General features: G+C 37.2%; 1 long non-coding RNA gene across 3 annotated transcripts; it reads right to left on the reverse strand.

Annotated features, from left to right (window-relative positions):
* Window positions 1-1141: 1141 nt before the first annotated feature.
* Window positions 1142-16319, reverse strand: LOC144431170 (uncharacterized). 3 transcript variants are annotated; one of them, XR_013479848.1, is made up of 5 exons: window positions 16208-16319; window positions 15488-15620; window positions 5574-5617; window positions 4983-5106; window positions 1142-1420 (listed from the first exon to the last, which is right to left on the reverse strand). It is a non-coding gene; the product is annotated as an uncharacterized LOC144431170 (long non-coding RNA). The 3 variants fall into 3 exon arrangements; XR_013479849.1 differs by having other exon boundaries at window positions 1142-1439; XR_013479847.1 differs by lacking the exons at window positions 1142-1420; window positions 4983-5106; window positions 5574-5617 and adding an exon at window positions 11568-13656.
* Between the last annotated feature and the right edge of the window lie 432 nt (window positions 16320-16751).

Below are 16751 nucleotides of genomic sequence, written 5' to 3' on the forward strand. Positions count from 1 at the left end.
CAGAAACTCCATAGTTATAACTAGGATTGGATTATCCGGACAACCTTATGCAGATGCAGGATGGTGGTTTTAATGATAACTATATATTTTGTTGTTGCTATTTTTGTGTTTGGGATTCCGGTAAATTGTCGGGAAAATGAGACAAATTGATGCGTGTTTTGATTTTATGTACTTTTATTAAATTATCCATAGTACATTCGCCAATAACCCTGACCTTCCCAGCGCAGGGGGAAATATGTTTTGAAAATAAATACAAATATATAGGATATAAACCTTAATTTAGAATGGAATTGAACGTGTAAAAGTATTACATATCGATACAAAAAAAGGGATTGAATTTGACGCCCATTATTTACATATAGTCGACTTAGTTTTCTACTTCTATTTTTAAAAACCGCTTCACCGAAAATGCACCGCATTTTGGAACCGGCCTCTGATGACGTAGTACTGAGAACTTCCAGGACTCGCCTTCATCGCGCATTTGTGAGTACTGTAGTGTTTTTATCTGTGTTTTGGAATTTAATCCTAGTCCCTTGTCGCCTAAGTTTCAAAAAGATTGAAATAATAATGTAATATAAGACAGAAATGCTAATGTATAGGAAGATCTAACTGTAAGGGGATCAAGCATTGGTGTTTCATGCCATGAACTTACCGGCACATGCAATAGCTTTTGAAGATTCAGATATTTTATTTCGTCGTGCATGAAATATTGTAACGACAGAAGTGTTTGCCAAGTTGAAAAGCAGATGACGTTAGAGACAAACATCGAGAAAAAGGAATAATTTGAATATATCATCCTGACGTGCTGAATGAATCCAGTTTAGAAACCATAATTTAAATATAGTGGGCTTCAACCAGGAAAAAGTGACTGATTCTGGAGTAAATCTTTACCATTTTATTCCGTTTTTCGGCTGTTTGATGTAATATTCAGTCAAATTATGATGCTATCAAGTCACACTGTTATATAAACTAAAGTACACATGGTTGCAATTGCAACTTACCAAGAGAGGGATACCGATAGTTAACCAGGTAAAATGAGAATGCCAGTAATACAGTATAGTTTATTTTATTCATTTCACAATATTATGCAACAAGACACTCTTGCATGCTGAACGTTACTAATCTGTGTGGAGATATTAGCCTGGACCCGTGTATGTCAGTTTCATCAATTAAATTTGTATACTTTATGTTTTCCAGTTCAAACTGCTATTAACAATACAGCCCAGCTGTCATCAAGGGTACACTTTGAGTTGATCATTTCTTGAGCGATGTCGGAGTATAACTAGAGAGAAGATGAGATTCCCAGTTCAATCCTGTGTAATTTCCACAATAAGTGAAACTTTTGGGTCCATCCAGAACAAAGTTGGTCTCTGATTATCAATGGATATATTTGTACAGAGGCTTGTTTGGATCAAAATTCCTGGAATGACAACGCACACCTATTTAAAGTCAATGCAATATTTATAACATGAGGCATCAATTAATAATGAAGATTTGTGAGAAAAGATTTATTGACATGAATGAGGCTACATAAACATGATGAAAACTTGTGATCGCTTGCTGAAATTATATAGAAAATGTAAAAACACAAGAACTCGATTTGATAAACTGCGTCAGGTATTGTTGTTTCGGGCTGTGGGCGGGTGTTTGCATTGACTTCAACATAATTTTAAGGCTAAAACGATCCTCAAATTAGAGGCTTTCGTCTAGTTCCATGGAGACATCAGAGCAGATTGGTTGCGAAAATTTGATCCAGACCCGTCACTGTGAATTTTGAAGTGACCACCAACTACACATCCGCATTATTTGAAAGCACACATATATATGCTATTTCTAAAATAGTCTATATATACCGACAATATTACAAAAGGACTGGTTAATAAGGGATCAGAAAAAAAAGAATAAACCTACATAAATTATAAAATCTAGATGATTCGAGACAAAAAATAGCCTTGTATGCGTTATTTCACTGGGAAATACGTTTAGGCGAAAGGTCCGGCAGAAGGATTGCGTATATCTTGACCTCGAATCGTCAAGTTTACTGTAATTTCTAATAATGCAATGATATTATTTGAAGATATTGGTATATATTTGAACCACTGCATCGTTTACTAAATGTACCGCCCAACAGAACTAGCATACGGTTCAAAATAAGTGGGGAACGTTGGGACACTTTTTTTCTTTTGCATATTTTGAGCCGTTAATTCTGCATATTCACTTAAATTGGCGGGACTAATGCATAGAGGGGTAAATGTAGTTTTTGTTCAGCGACTAAGAAATTTCCTTGCGACACACATCTTACTACCAAAATGCTTTGAAAAACGTCCGTCAAGTGTTCCACTGTACCCTACTTGTGGGGCACATTCGGACAGACCCCGGGGCACAATGGGTCAGTCTGCCAAAATTCAACGAAGTATGCCCTTAAAAATTAGCATAATCGTCTAAAGAACAGGGAGACTTTGAAGATTTAATATTTTTAAAATCAATGTTCAACTGAAATAGTTCAGATATTATGACAAAAATTTTGCAAATAAATTTGATTATTTCCTTCCTCTAGACTAAATGTGGAAATATTATTGATTCTCGAATATATTCAATATTGGGCCATGGGTAGAAGGAAACCATAATATTACACAGAATAAACGCATCTCTATGCCTCTAAGCACTCATTGTATCAAACACTCTCGAATTGTGCCCTGTAGGGCATGTCCCACTGAACCCCGGTCCATTGTTCCCCATAGGAAACAAATATTTTCATACCATCTCACGGCGAAATTCGGAAGGCACATCTACTCGCCAACGTTATGAATATTTTAGAGTGGACTAAAGCTAAAAAATATCAGACGGTGGTTTGTCATGTTGGAAAGGCTAAAGTCGAAAAAAGAAAAAACTGGAACGGTAAAATTTTAGTTTTAACCCCCCAAAACCAGGCGCCGCTCTACCCGTCCGTTGTCCGTTCGCGGGGACGTTGTAACTCAACGAAGGGCGGATTGAAACATCGAACCGCGGACAGGATTGCGGATATAGTATCAGTGTGAAAGCTGATTTTCCACTGTGCCCCACCTTCCCCAACTCAGAACGCCACAATTGCCTTTGACCTAATGCAAAATTACGCCGACGAGTTCTCAATACTACGTCATCAACGGGACATATATACTAAGACCTAAGTTGCTTTCGATTTCGGCAGGATTGACTTCTAAAAACTCGAATCTTGTCCACTTCATGCCACCAAAAATCTTAAAAAATTATATAAATGGAATCGAATTTTCTACAAATTTAAGATGGATAAAGGACGTGTCAATGTCAGACACGGGCAACTCACAGAGAAAATCATATGCAAAAAATAACAAAATAAAAAATCGTTGCGAGGGGCTGGCAAACTCGGCGATGGATTCTAAACATAAAAAAAATGCAACTGAATTATATTTACCGCTCGCATTTTTCTAGCAACCTGAGCAAAACAATTAAAATGGAAAAATTTGATAAAGTATAAGATTAAAATGGAAATACCCAAACTACCGTGTTTTCCCGAAAATAAGACCTAGCCTGAATTTTAAAAATGATTTTAATATGAGCCCTCTCCCCTAAAATAAGACCTAGTCAATAACACGAATATTTTTTTACCTAGCCGATAGCAAGAAACCTCTCCCACACGTTTTAAATGATCAATAATCTATGTTTTGGAGTTGTTTGGAATAAAAACTGTTAATTATAAGTAAATGGATATCGGTTTCCATATTTTGTTTACTTGAAAATCTCGTAATTCTATACTTTATAATTTTGTTTTTGATAAATAAAAATATAAAACATACCCCGAAAATAAGCCCTAGTGGTATTTTTCGGAAGAAAATTGAAATAAGACCCAGGCCTATTTTCGGGGAAACACGATAATAAGTCCCTGCGAAAAAGTGTTGCAATTACTGCAAATTAAAAAGCAAATAAAGCGGTATGAACTAATATGTATATGGCATCTATGTGGGCGCAAGCTCATCGCCGAGCCTGAGTTTGTAGAGGCAAGTGGTGGAGAAAGGAATAAAATACAACGAAACTAATTTTGTGCCACAGAATCCGTGGACTTAATTTATTGAGCGAAGGTATCAAACAACCTAGGGAAACCACTAGTGGAAATTAACCGGGCAAATATGACAAATTGAATCACGAAACACACACGGAAGCTCGCAAACACACCAATACATACCAAGAAGAAAATAATACAGAGAATAATGCAGTGTCGGAAAAGAGGGTGAAATCAGATGAGCCGACACTATCAGAAAGTCCAAACCAGACGCGATGGGAACTCAGGATGGAGTTCTTAATTACCGGAGACCCCCGTAGCCGCACACTCAAAATCCAGATCTGCTCCTGCACCAAATCAAGCCGCTCGTTTATGATATTCATCACCGGACGCCAGTGATTCAGGTCATGGAGAAGAGTCTCGTTTGCATAACCACATTTACACAAGTCATCCGTGGTTTCACATATGCCGAAAACCACATGTGAACGGATCGCAGCGGCAGGAGACTTAATCAAGCGTTTAAAACCGACGAAATTTTGAACTGAGCGAGAGAGACAGAAGTGGAGAGAAAGTGGTTTGATGTTTGAGCAACTAAACCGGAAATGACAGAAAACAGTCTTTCCGTGGTCCCATAGCTCGCCCGACCGACTAAACCATCGGGTGTTGGACAAATGGTACAACACCTAAATTATCTTCTTGCCTCTCTTGAGAGACTGCTGTCATTGATGATCGTGAACTAGGGCGACTCATAGGACGTAGTTGACCCCATACCACACGGACCTATGCGTCGCCCATCTAAAAAAGTCGACTGTCAGACCCTTAATCACTTCCTGGACCCGGTAAAACTTTGCCACATACTCGCCGAGTCGAGCAACCGAACGGGCCATGGGGTCGCCGGAGTTCAAGGTTTGAATGCCAGACGTTTTTTATATAAATGGTAGCGACAAATAATCAATTGATTACTTACCACTGCATCATACACCAGGAGGTCTTTACCTTGGCCATGCACATATTGCAAATGAAACATGTGATGGATATTGTGTATAATTTCATTCGAAGTCGTGGTTAATCTCCGCCAATTTAGATATTTTCTGGAAAGTATTAATCCCGATTATAAAGATGTTATATATTTCACCCCTGCCACTGGCTAAGCACTGACGAATTTTGTAGGAAAAAAATAAGATTATCTCTAAATTGCAAAATGTTCGACGATGTTCGTTCTATATATACTGAACTGAACATTGCCTTATTAAAACACACCTTGGAGAACTAAAATTGCCTTATCTAAAAACTTCAAATTTATTTTTCTCAGATTATAAATACGTGGATATAATCACAAAACTACTGGAGGAATTTTTTCGTCGATTTGCTGACTTTAGAACTGAGTTGAAGTTGTTTGCGTCACCATTCGATTGTGATGTAGAAGCGGTCGACGCTAGCTTGCAATTTGAACTTCTTGATTTGTAACAAGATTCAGCAGCAAAAAAAAAGAAATTTAACAATGACAACATTATAAATTTCTATTAAAGTTTGAGTGGCAAAAAAAATCCAAACTTACTGTCACATGCCATAAGAACGGCTTGATTGTTTGGATCCACATACCTGCGAGCAAAGGTTTTCAGTCAGGAACCTTAACTAATCAAAAAACGTCGGTCCAGACGGACAGAAAATCACTTGAATGCAGCATTGCAAATACAATGTACCAAATTGGAGCAAAATTTAAAATATTCCCGAGATCCGAGAAAATCACAATTGCACGTATCTACATAATGAACAACTAAACTATGTTGGCATTTCGTTTTTTATTTTTATTTATATAGGCTACATTGGGATGTTTTTTGTGTAACAAAACAAACATAAGTAACCATTTATACGAGGCCGTATGTCAGATGAGCAATTAACTTCATTAGTCGCTATCAGTTGCAAATTCCTTGCTGAAAGTCGTTCTTGTTATTGCTCGGGTAATTTTTGATACCTAACTATTATAATTGTTATTTATATCACATAACAAACTGCGACGCTAGGTATATCTGAAATCAAGCTGGCAGCCTATTTTGGTGCCTATTTTTCAAAATTTTCTTTAAAATCTAATTTAACCCCAGTCGCTAAAATTCACTCAAAAAGATTTCCCACAAAACTACCTTTACCCCCGATTAAGATATGTCAAAGAATAATCGATATCGGCCGTTGTCAGATGTCGGTAGGTTAAAACGGTACTGGCAAAGTACCTGTGGTGCGCAGCTGATCTTTGTTACCGACATCGTAGAGCATAGGTTCTCAAAGTGATCCGTGCGGAGCCCTAGGGCTCCGTGAAAGAAACCTAGGGGTTCCACAAACTAATCGATTACTGATCGGCTAATTTTGTAACTGTCTAAAGAAGCAATAACAACATTAATGAAATTTGACAACTGTGGCGTCAAAATATGGCAACATTGCGACAATTCAATTATATATATATAACATTATCTATAAGCAGCAGCGCAGCCAGGATTTTTAAATAGAGAGCCGGTTCAAAATTTGGAATCGAAAATTACCGGGTAACATTCTTCGCGATTAGGCCACTCGTTGAAAAAAGACTTTTTAAACGGATAACGAGCTTTCTGTTGCATAAAATATGCAATCCGTGGCCGATGCGAACACTTATATTGTCTTGTCAGATTTATTAAAAGGTGTTCATTGTTACTCGCCTTTGAGTTGAGATTACTGTTACGATAAATGAAATATTATTATTCTAAAATGACATTAAACAAGTGCTAAACTGATAACTTAGATTGAAATCATATTTTCGCGATATTTTGATTCGTTGGATTTGTGTTGTTTTTTCAGCCCTCAAGATTATTTTTAAGCAAAATATCGCCATTCCGAAAATCCCAGGGTCGGCGTAAAAATCTCAATGAGTACAATTTATAATTGAGCAGTTCATGACCGATGCATTGTTCATTGATTTAATTGTGTTAAATGTAATTGTGGTTGAGTCGACTTACGACTATATAAAAATCATTACTTATCAAAACTGCCTGGAGTTTGCTAGAACAAAACTTATGTCCGTTCCGTTTTAGTTTTAATATTTTATATTGCCGCTTTTCAATCAAGAAATTTGTGTTGCGGACCCACCTCTTTATTAATTATTTTTATCATCTCGTCGTCGATAATTATAATATACTAACTTGTTTATCACACAAAAAAGTAATAATTAATTATCGTCGTGTTCGTGGAACAAAATATTCGTGGAAAGCCCTTAATATCAAGGCCGGATTATGTTTTTATATGCCCTAAGCAAGTCAGATTATATATATATATAAATGATATTAATGAAACTGGTGTTTTTTCATTCTATCTCAAATTTTCCCTCAGCTGATTTTTATTGCGCTACCTACCCAGCCAGTTCGGAATGTTTCCGTACTCTGTGGGAACATGTTTCTATATTATTATTTTTTTCATTCCATCTCAACTTTCCCTCAGCTGATTTTTATTGCGCCCTACCCAGCCAGTTCTGAATGTTTTTTTTCATTCCATCTCAATTTTCTTCCCTCAGCTGATTTTTATTGCGCCCTACCCAGCCAGTTCTGAATGTTTTTTTTCATTCCATCTCAATTTTCTTCCCTCAGCTGATTTTTATTGCGCCCTACCCAGCCAGTTCTGAATGTTTTTTTTTCATTCCATCTCAATTTTCTTCCCTCAGCTGATTTTTATTGCGCCCTACCCAGCCAGTTCTGAATGTTTTTTTTTTCATTCCATCTCAATTTTCCCTCAGCTGATTTTTATTGCGCCCTACCCAGCCAGTTCTGAATGTTTTTTTTTCATTCTATCTCAATTTTCTTCCCTCAGCTGATTTTTATTGCGCTACCTACCCAGCCAGTTCGGAATGTTTCCGTACTCTGTGGGAACGTTTTTCTATATTATTATTTTTTTCATTCCATCTCAATTTTCCCTCAGCTGATTTTTATTGCGCCCTACCCAGCCAGTTCTGAATGTTTTTTTTTCATTCCATCTCAATTTTCTTCCCTCAGCTGATTTTTATTGCGCCCTACCCAGCCAGTTCTGAATAATTTTTTTTTTATTCCATCTCAATTTTCTTCCCTCAGCTGATTTTTATTGCGCCCTATCCAGCCAGTTCTGAATGTTTTTTTTTCATTCCATCTCAATTTTCTTCCCTCAGCTGATTTTTATTGCGCTACCTACCCAGCCAGTTCTGAATGTTTCCGTACTCTGTGGGAACGTTTTTCTATATTATTATTTTTTTCATTCCATCTCAATTTTCCCTCAGCTGATTTTTATTGCGCCCTACCCAGCCAGTTCTGAATGTTTTTTTTTTCATTCCATCTAAATTTTCTTCCCTCAGCTGATTTTTATTGCGCTACCTACCCAGCCAGTTCTGAATGTTTCCGTACTCTGTGGGAACGTTTTTCTCTATATTATTATTTTTTTCATTCCATCTCAATTTTCCCTCAGCTGATTTTTATTGCGCCCTACCCAGCCAGTTCTGAATGTTTTTTATTTCATTCCATCTCAATTTTCTTCCCTCAGCTGATTTTTATTGCGCCCTACCCAGCCAGTTCTGAATGTTTTTTTTTTCATTCCATCTCAATCAATTTTCTTCCCTCAGCTGATTTTTATTGCGCCCTCTGTGGGAACTCTGTGGGAACGTTTTTCTATATTATTATTTTTTTCATTCCATCTCAATTTTCCCTCAGCTGATTTTTATTGCGCCCTACCCAGCCAGTTCTGAATGTTTTTTATTTCATTCCATCTCAATTTTCTTCCCTCAGCTGATTTTTATTGCGCCCTACCCAGCCAGTTCTGAATGTTTGTTTTTTCATTCCATCTCAATTTTCTTCCCTCAGCTGATTTTTATTGCGCCCTACCCAGCCAGTTCTGAATGTTTCCGTACTCTGTGGGATTTCCAGTGTTCTTCTATATTATTTTTATCATTCCGTCTCAATTTTTCCCTCAGCTGATTTTTATCGCGCCCCTACCTTTCTATTCTATATCTACCTGGCTTCGTAATTTTTGTCGCACTTTTTTGCCTTGCGGTGATTTTTCATATTTAGAGGGGCTTTTTCGATACGTCGTGTCCGGGGAATGTGATTTTTTTCACTTTTCGCCTCTTTTTTTTTCTCTCCATCGCTGCTTGCCCGCTGCTCTTTAACCTCGATGATCTGATCTGATCGCTAGGCCTGATGGTTGGGGTTACTTACTTTCGACTATTTTTTCTTTTTCATCTCTGCACTCTCTCTCCTTGGCTGCTGCTCTCGCCTGAGCATTTTCCTTTTTGCTCATTCGCTATATTGAGCGAATTATATTATACTCTCATTATTATATTATACTCTTCTCACCCCCATGATGGCTCGGTTGCTCGCTGCTCTTTATCGATGATCTCGCCCTGATCGCTAGGCCATCCCGCTGATGGTTGGTTTCCTTTCGACTATTTTTTCCTTTTCATCTCTGCACTCTCCTCTCCTTGGCTGCTGCTCTCGCCTGAGCCTTTTCCTCTTTAACTGCTTGCTCATTCTATTGAGCCTTGATCATGAGACTTGCACTCACCCTTCCTATCCTTCTCATCTCCGCTCTCTCTCTCTGACCCTTTCTCCCCTCAACTGCTCTCTATATCTTTCGCCGCGATGACTCTTGTCTGCATTTTTACTCCACCCTTATCGCTTGGCCATTCCGCTGATCGATTTTCGCTGACTCCCATGCTGGCTACTATTTATTTCCCTTCATCTCTGCTCTTCCTGGCTGCTGCTCTCGCCTGCCTCTTTCCCCCTCGACTGTCTGCCTTGTCTGATAGTCCACCCCTACAACTCACTCCACTATGTGGGGTTCGAACCACGGTCCTAATGTCTGATCATGTCCCAACGCTTCCCCTGAGCTACGGCTACTGTTGAGGATGGGGTGAATTAAAATCTTACTTAATTAACGACGTCACACTTGACAGCCTATGACGAGGCTAATCGCCTACAGAACTGATGGCGCACAACCTGAACCCTAACCTGGTACACACACTATGTTGTTGTGCGCCATCTTGGTGCACATATTTCGGGAGCTCCTAAATTACATTGATTCGAAGCATGTGTATTCATACCTCAACTGAAAGCGTTCATCTGGGACTATCGTGTGCGCTGCTTCAACTGTTGAATGCGTGAATATCCCGTTTTAAAACTGTTGTTCATTTTAGTTTAGTTTTTAGGGAAAATGCTGAAAATAATTCAAACTAGTGAATGTGCAAACCAAATTTCTGACTGTCAGTGGAGAAATACTTATTTAATCTTTCTGTCTCTTGTGGTAACTATCCGTCGTATCTCTGGTTAACTTTTCTCTGAATTTATAAAACATCTCAGATCAAAATTGGCGATGCGTTATGCCTTTTCATAGATTGAAACGATATCAAAAACGATGCATGATATTATTTTTGGCCATCTGAAGTACCGACAACGTACATCCTAGGGTCGGATTATCCGGATAACGGTTATCCGGATAACCGAGAGGTATTTTGCTATCTGATATCCGGATTTTATTGTGACGGGTAACCGGATAATAGAGCAGTATAAATAATGCATATGCGCATTAGTGATTTCTATATTTTTGTTGAGTGGCGACTGAAATCTTCCAGAGCATACAATACCAACTTTTATTCACACTACTTTGCCTATATTTTAGCTATCCGTGGAATGCTGCAGTGAACTTCACTATTACATGCCGCTCGATTTTTTTTTGTTACGCCGCGTAGTTCAAAATAAATATATAAAATATACTTATATAATAAATACTTTGCTATACGATTTGTGAAGATATCACTCGCTGATAATACGGCCTACTTTTTCAGTTGATAATAATTTTTCTATTGCGCAAAATATTCAATTTGTGGCCGATTCGAGCATTTTAAAATGTCTTTCAATAATAACTGTGTTTAATTAACGTATCTCGCGATTGCGTCGACTTACGTTAAAATAAAAGCACTCCTATACTGCTGCACGAATAAATCCAGTTTTAATTCGTATTTTTGCGATCATGCGAATTTATCAAATTTGAGCTATTATTGCAATTCCAATGAGTATAATTTATTTAGTAGAATAAATGCAGATATTAATATATCAACATATTCGGGAGAAAAGTCGGGTGCGGTCTCGTCGGTATATAACGCCGAAAATTGTTTTATTTCGACCGGAACTGAAATCGCCGTAGTATGTTATCTATCGTCGTATCTATCTATCGGTAAAAGAGTAAATCTGAAACACACATTTTTGACTGAAAATAAAGCAGTGAATACTAACGAATTACCACGACTCTTGATTCATGAGCCAGTAATTTTGTATAATCGCTATTCTAGGCGCTGTTGAAGCGCCAAAATTTCGTATAATCGTATTTACTGAATTTGCAACAAGGGTAACTTTTCACGGGCTGTAACTATACTTATCAAATCAAAATTGGCATAATGCCGATGTTAATTCTCCAAATATTCACGCGACGATGAAGAAAACAATCGGCGATGCTAACAAAATTAGCCTGTAAAATTCGAGTGAACTTTTCGAAAAATATAAAAAAAGGGCTGTTATTACATTCGTGGTTTTTATGAAACTTCCCCAAAATAATTTGTTTGCAGGATGGTCTATAACATTTCAGCAAAGTCTAATTTGACAGACTTTGTATCGTGTCATGTTTTTCATTTACTCACCTAGGGTGATAAATGAAGTTGTTCAAAAACGAGTACAGCATTGTTTTGGCTCTATTAATTTAGTTTAAAAGGTATTCAAATTATTAAAAGGTTGCCTAATTAGTACAAACATGAGAATACTTACAGTGACACGTTAAAAAGGTGAATTTTTCAAATTAGAAAAAATTCTGACTAGTTCGTTTTTGGACACGTAGTGGTCTAGTGGACATAACGATCGTTTAAAAATTTTGTTGTTATTGTTATTTGTCTCCATCATTTTTAAAAAAAATCGCTTTTCTCTTCGAATACTGGACCAATTGCTTTGAAATTTTCAGTGGTTGAAGATAAAATTTTTCCCCAGAATGCTATTACTTTTATTCATTTTAAATATTTCTGTTAGCTCTGTGAGATTTGTTTTTGTTTGCTATGACGTCATTAAACGTTCTGCGGGCATCGGACGCCATTTTGTGTCCTACTGTACTGCTTCGCTCGGTGTGAATATATTTGTAGACTGTGACTGTACGGTAAACCGCACTGTACTGCGAACAGACGTGTCCATATATTTGGGCGTAGCTCTCTTGTTTTCAATATCATCATTTTGCTTTGTCAATAAAAATTCGTGGATTTTGTCCCTATTGTATTTTATTTTTTTCTGGGTACTACTTCTCACCGAAATAAAATGTTCGAAATGCATGATTTTGTGTGTTCATGATTTCATTCATATGTATGCTATTACAGTATATATGTACAAAGTTCGTCAATATTTCGTCGTGCAAGAAATCACAAAATATTACAGAACACAAAATACTATACTAAAAACTGTGTGGTGGTTTTCGGTCAGTACATGTAAAGCTCAGTACATTTATAATTCATATTACATATAAATGAAACATTACCTATATATATGCATATTTTTTTAAAACACAATCCATGATTTTAACTAAATATGAAATGTACTGAGCTTTAGAGGTGTGAAAGTACAAAACGTAGTCGTAAATTAGAGTAGATTATGGATAAAAATGACGTGGACTCGAAATCGCATACGAGTTCAATAAATGCATGAAACCGAATCTCGGCACCGCCTTGACTTTTACAGAGATACCTACCTTTGAAATTCCGTGAAATCGCCGCCCAAACTATCTATCATGTCCTCTTCGGCATATATATATGGGAACAACAAAGTATATGTTGGGGCAATATATATGAGTTTTCGGTTCGCACAGAAATTATTCAGTATAAAGGTGATTATTACCCGAGATGACAGTAAACGGTGGAAAAAATCGTAACCGGTAACCATCTAAAATATGTTAACCGATTAACCATTCTAATATTACTATACCCAATTACGTTCAAAACGAACTTTATTGCGGTTTAAGCTGAATAGAAAAATCGTGTTTCACCTACCTATGATCAGGCTAGTCTAATTATAAATTTTCAGCTGCAACTTCTTTCTGATATGATGGCCCACGAGCAAACGTTAAACACGGGGATTTTTTTGAATACGATGAACACAACACATATATGTACCCAGAATTCGGAGTATATATAACTCACATTCTTCTAATTTATTTCCATTCTCCCATTCGCTCGATATACCCGACCAGGACGTCAATTTCTTTTATCACCCGTGAAATACGACTTTACGGAACTCTGTGATGTAACAAACAGACAGTCTGAAAATAATACCATACTACAGCTCCAGCTATGCTTTAGAGTCGGGGTCGGGAACCTTTTTGCCCAGGAGAGCCATGAAAGGTAAATATTTTCAATTGCATTTCCCTGCGAGCAATACAGCGTTTTTTTTTCTCAATCACGTCTTAAATTTTTCCTCAGACGTCAACACATGTCCCAATATACATTTAATGTGGCTTCTGATGCTCCATGCTGTCGCTAAGGGCGTTGAACAACTGCTCGCGTGCAACACATGTTGAAATCCACGATCCTCATCGCCTTCCTTTCTATTCGGCATCTCCGTAGTTCTTCAAATAATCTGAATATTATAAGCAAACAGTACAAACGGACGGGAGGCTTTTCTTTATTGCTCAGCAACTTCATCGCTTCGTGATGTTACAAAATATGTTTCAGAATCCCCTAGTTTTGTCACAATGTCTGTCAGGCACTTGTCCTACCATAACATAGCCAGGCGCTAATGGCGTGTTCTCAAACGTATTGACAAATGTTCTATCAAATTTTTCAACTATAGTTCGAAATGTGGTAACAATAGTAAGCTTAGCCTTGGAATATCAGATTATTCTGGGAAAGATATGCCGTCATCAAAAGAGAATTGCCCCCTACCCCAATGTAAACGATTGTTTTTAACGAATTTGTTCACCTTATTTATTGTTCATCCAATAATAACAGTGGTACTACGGGTGTCGCTGCTCGATAACCAGTTTTGGTTCCCCGCGACTTCCCTTCCCCAGTAAAACTGTGCACTTTATTGTTTTCAGTTCAGTCATTATTTGAACAGTTAAAAATTGCAGAATTAATATAATCTTCCAAAAATCGAATATATGAAGCATGGCTTTTATATTGACGACTGCAATTGAAAAAGCACCTTGACGCGATTATTTATTAAATCGTTGTTTGTTTTAAGTTGTTTTGTAAGACTTTGGAATCTTATTCGAGCTGCGTGTTCGTTTAGTGACTTTTCGCAATTTCCATTCATCTCCATAAAACCAACTTCATCAGGACGGTAAAATAATTTAATTTTACTGTTCGTGGAAAATATTCTCGTCTATTATTAAACGACTCGCTACACGGTAAATTGAACGACGTGACTATAATGGTCACATAAACCACAATGCATGAAATTTGAAATTGTCTCATTGTCAATACTTGTACGCAAATTTCCGATCAAGTCCAACCATGAGGAATTTCAATTCGTATTGGTTCATGTTGCGATGGGTGCGCTATGGGATTTTATGCCGCGATTAAAATCATAGCTTGATTCGCTTCAATATCGGCCAACGGAATATCCTGCAAGTGAGGCGAGGCATATATTGATCTCTTTTAAACATTCTAGCTGAATGTTGTATGCGTGACTCCATCGCAAACACGTTGTTTAATGCCAATATTCTTCATAACCAGATTCCACCTACAATTTTACTAACTCTGCTATTTGTGAAACGCCATTGTTACATAAAGTGTCAATGGTAACACAGGTACGATTTATTTTTATTAGACCAAGTCTTCGTTTCGATTGATGATGTATATATAATTGAGATTTGAATAGCAAAGTCTAGCACAGCGATAAAGTATTCAGAAAAGCCTACAGACCTTTTACTACAACTGGCAAAGGCTGAAATTGGACACCACGTCTGAAACATTTGCATTGACAACGCTGTTTTACGAGTAGAGACATTGCGATGGTTGTTAGCATTTGATCTTCTCGTAAAGATCCTCAGGCCATGGATCACTGAATAATGCTTACCCGAACAAGCGCGACACATGTTATAAAATTTACACCAAAAGGCAAACTGTCCAAGTTCGAGACAATTGAAACATAAACTTAATTCTAGTGAAAATCTCCTTTTTACGTCATTGGACATGTACATTTAAAGAATGTAAACAATTGCAGAAGCAACTACGTTTATGTGGATGCTTGAAAGTATGACTTAAAATCGGATATTTTGCGGCTACTGAATTCCTGAATCTTTGCCACATTTACTCATTGCAACTACATAATTACTTACCATCGTACCTAGGCCGTCGACATGTCGTTTGCTACCCCGTCAAGGACGCGAATAGCCGAAGCATATGTGAACCGTCGTCGTCAAGACAACTGTGTACTGTGCTTATCAAAAAATAAGCAAATTTACCAGACTAGTTTGGTTCCAGGTGAACAATCCACGCGTCAACTGCTTCTTGGATTGAACGGTTAAAGTTAATTTTGTAGAAAGCTCGAAAGGATGCAAAAGTCTTCAATTGATACAGTATGGCGTCGTTGCATTACTGTTGAATAACAGCAAATAGTTAAGCTATTTTATAAGTTGCAATATCTGCAGAAAACTGTAGGTATGTTTACAAAACATTGTAACACAAATACTTCATCAGTCAGCCAGTCAGAAGTTCATTTTTCACCAAAATGAACCAAACAAAACTAGGAAAAAAACACAAAAAAGGAATTTCATGGTGGAGGGTGACGCAAAAAAAAACAATGCTGGTTATCGAGCAGCGATACCTGAGATAAAGGTCTAACTTTGATATAGGTAGAATAGAAAGAAGTCCATGAAATACAAATGTTTCAAACCAGCACCTTCGTCGACCCAATTAAACAGCCCTACAGAACCCATGAGGTTCGATCGAACCCATGTTAAGAAACACTGCTAAAAAACTGAGAATGGTTAATAGATAATCTGAGCTACTCGCATCAGGCAAGGTAGTCGTGGAAGCAATATAGCATAGAATCAACCAAGCACAGCGATAGCTGTTCCACGAACAGATGTTTTGAGCATGTGTTCAAATATTCAGTTATTCTAAATGAAATGAAATACTGTTACAAAATTTACAAAACAATCTAAGCAGAAAGCTAAACTTACATCATCTGTTAACCCTTTGATTTCTGCCAATCTCCTCTTCTCTGAAGATATTTGAGTTGATTTTTATCCTCCATAATTTTCAAGTAATGTGGGTAAATGTGCGGACGTTGCCTGTATCGCTTTTTATCTGAATTAAAAGAACAAAATTTAAATGCTTTGTAACATCCATTATGACGTCATAGAATAGAATGAGGATGCATTTTAAAACTAATAAAAGCCTAGCCCTGAATAATAAAAAAGTTGATTGTTGTAAACTGCTTGTCTGACTTTGGTCAGACAAAAGGTTACAGAAATACATTTGTGTAAGCGTGCAGCAGGACTCTCGAATTGCTCATTAAAAAAGAACTGGCGTTTAGTTGCTGTGCTATTGTCACTTTTCCCAATCTTGAAATTGCAACATGCAGAAATAAATAATTTACATCCTGGAAATATTGTAATAGAACCGATTCGCACGAAACTGATGATAGCTGTAAACTCGAAATAGGCAGTGGTATATTTATAACTGTTGCCCACAACTTCAAGAACATACAACTTACATTTGACT

This window comes from Styela clava, chromosome 13 (genome assembly GCF_964204865.1).
Source record: "Styela clava chromosome 13, kaStyClav1.hap1.2, whole genome shotgun sequence".
Lineage (NCBI taxonomy): Eukaryota > Metazoa > Chordata > Ascidiacea > Stolidobranchia > Styelidae > Styela > Styela clava.